Genomic DNA, 3,492 nt, shown 5'->3' on the forward strand with positions numbered 1-3,492 from the left:
GTGGGCAGCACCCACCTGGGCGCGCTTGGGCCTCCTGGCGCGCCCTGGTGGGTGCTGCTCCTCTTGAGCAGCCCCTCAGGTGCTTCCTTGTCCCACTGGCTTTCTTCTGGCCCAAAAAATCCTCCAGGAGTTGCGTTGCGTTTGGACTCCGTTTGATATCGATTTCCTGTGATGTAAAAAACATTGAGAAAACAACAACTGGCACTTGGCACTATGTCAATAGGTTAGTACCAAAAAATGATATAAAATGACTATAAAATGATTGTATTACATCCAAGAATGATAATATAACAGCATGGAACTATCAAAAATTATAGATACGTTGGAGACATATCAGCATCCCCAAGCTTAATTCCTGCTCGTCCTCGAGTAGGTAAATGATAAAAACAGAATTTTTTATGTGGAATGTTGCCTAACATGTTCATCATATTATTTTCTTTATAGCATGGACACATGGACTTTTATATGATACAAAGCAATAGTCTAGTATTCACATGAAGACTTTAATACTCAAGCATACCAACAAGCAACCATGTCTTTCAAAATATCAACACTAAAGCAATTTATCCCTATCCCATCATGCTCAATCATTGACCAATTCATGAAACACACTTGAATATTAGCTACACCCAATGCTCAAATACGATCATAGTGCCCCTTATTTGGTGCCTTGTAAGAGAAGATGGAGACTCAAATTCAAAATAAAAAATTGCATAAGTAAAATAAAGGCCCTTCGGGAGGGAAGTAGTGATTTGTAGAGATGCCAGAACTCAAAGATTAAATTGAGAGATAAAATTATTTTTGAGAGGCATACTTTTCCTACCAACGAAAACGACTTGGAGCATCCCAACACTTTCCATGCTAGATACATCATAGGCAGTTCCCAAACAAAAAATAAAGTTTATTACTTTTTCCACCATAACTTTCACTTTCCATGGCTAGCCGTATCCACGGGTGCCCTCCATACCAACACTTTCCAAGGAATTTATTATTTGACAACATAAAGTAAATTCATTTATTCATTTCGGGACTGGGAATCCCTAATACCTTTGTCGTACTCTCGTGTAATGACAAGTGAATAAACACTCATCGTGAGAATAACACATCTAGCATGAAAATATTAGCTACCCTTTACCGCCTCGCGAGTAGTGGAGCACACAAAAGAGAAAACTATTTTGAATATTATAGATGGCACATACGAATTTGCTTAGAACGGCATTGAAATACCGCATATAGGTAGGTATAGTGGACTCATAGGGCAAAACTAGTTTAAAGGGTTTTGGATGCACAAGTAGTGATCATACTTAGTGCAAAATGAAGGCTAGCAAAAAGATTGAGAAGCGACCAACCAAAAAGCAAAAAATCTCGTACTCAAGCATTAAGCATAAGTAACACCGAATGATGCACCATAAGTGGGATATAAATTTCATTGCATAAATATTTACTTTCGTGCTTGCATAGGGAATCACAAACCTTAACATCAATATTCTTACTAAAGCACAATTACTCATCAACATGACTCACATATCATATCGTCATATCTCAAAAGCATTACTAAGAATCAAGTTTATTTTTTCCAATGATCTTCATGAAAGTTTTTATTATATACTCCTTGGATATCTATCACTTTGGGACTATTTTCATATGTTGCTTTTGATAAGCTCAAACAAATATAAGTGAAGATCATGAGCACAACTTTTTCTTTCTCTCAAAATAATCTAAGTGAAGCAAGAGAGAATTTCTTAAAAATTACTAACTCCCAAATAAATCTAAGTGAAACATGGGAACATTTATTCAAAAATAACAAAGCACACCGTGCTCAAAAAGATATAAGTGAAGCACTAGAGCAAGTCCATAGCCCTAAACATTTAAGTGAAGCATAGGAGCAAGCATAGCATGATTTTTGGCTCTCTTAAAAGGGTGTGTCCAGCAAGGATTCAACACTTAAAACAGAAAGCAAAACAAGCAAAGACTCATACCATACAAGACGCTCCAAGCAGAACTCATATCATGTGACGAATAAAAATATAGTTTCAAGTAAAATACCAATGGTTGTTAGAAGAAAGCGGGGATGCCACTTGGGGGCATCCCCAAGCTTAGTTGCTTACTACTTCTTTGAATATTATCTTGGGGGTGCCTCGGGCATCCCCAAGCTTAGCCTTTGGCTTATCCTTATTCCTTCATCCATCGTAAGATAACCCAAAACTTGAAAACTTCAATCACAAAAAACTCAAACAAAACCTTCGTGAGATCCGTAAATACAAGAAACCAAACCACTACTATAATTACTATAGAAAACCAATTGTTATTTTGTTTTTGAATTATATCTACTGTATTGCAAATTTTCTATGGCAAAAACTCATCAAAGAAAACAATAGAATCATCAGAACAAGCACACAACACAAAGAAAACAGGATCTGTCAAAAACAGAACAGTCTGTAGCAATCTGAAAATTTCGAATACTTCTATAACTCCAAAAATTACGAAATAAATTGGCGAATGTGAAGAATTTGTCTATTAATCCTATGCAAAAATAATCAACTTAAAAGCACTCTGGTAAAAAATGACAATGAATCTTCCCAAAGTCTTCCCAATTTCTTGCTTGGCACAAACATTAATTAAAACACAAAAAACACAATCATAATAGTAGCATAATTGTGCTAACACTCAAGAATAGAAAGCTAAAAGAAAAAATAAATTTTATTCATTGGGTTGCCTCCCAACAAGTGCTATCATTTTACGCCCCTAGCTAGGCATAACGTGTAGGATCTAAGTTTTGTCTTCTTCATCCACTTCCTTGATCGAGCACTTGAGATTTTTGAAGGATTTTTCATATAAATTCTTCGTGACAATACTTCTAGGCATGAGATTGAAAAACTTATTTTCGCAAAAGGGTCTCTTATGACTTCAATAAAGTTGGGATGGATACTAATCATCTTAAGATCTCCTTTATCATTGCTAGAGGTCGATCCTTTGTTTTTAGTGACTTGAGTAGTCTTGATAATTTTTACGGGAGTTTTAGCGGAAGAAAAAGCCATACCTAGATTAGAAAAGATTTCTTCCAGTTTATCAATCCTAGACGGACTTTCTTCGATTCTTTCGTGAATTATAGTTCCCTTTTCTTTTAACAACTTAAAAATGTTGTCCGCTTTTGACCCAACTTTAGTAGCATAACTTTGCATTTTCCTATCCAAGTTTTTGAATATGTTCTATGGTAAGCATTTTCTTCTCAATAGCATCTAGTCTTTCCATAACTTGCTCGAGAGTCAATATTGTTTCATTGATCACGAATGGTGGTGAACCTATTGGGGAACATTGCAGAAAATAAAAAAAATTCCTACGGTTTCACCAAGATCCATCTATGAGTTCATCTAAGCAACGAGTGAAAGGAGAGATGCATCTACATACCACTTTGTAGATCGCGAGCGGAAGCGTTCAAAAGAACGAGGTTGAAGTAGTCGTTCTCGTCGTGATCCTATCACCGGAGATCCT

This window comes from Triticum dicoccoides, chromosome 4B, assembly GCF_002162155.2.
Source record: "Triticum dicoccoides isolate Atlit2015 ecotype Zavitan chromosome 4B, WEW_v2.0, whole genome shotgun sequence".
Taxonomy (NCBI): domain Eukaryota; kingdom Viridiplantae; phylum Streptophyta; class Magnoliopsida; order Poales; family Poaceae; genus Triticum; species Triticum dicoccoides.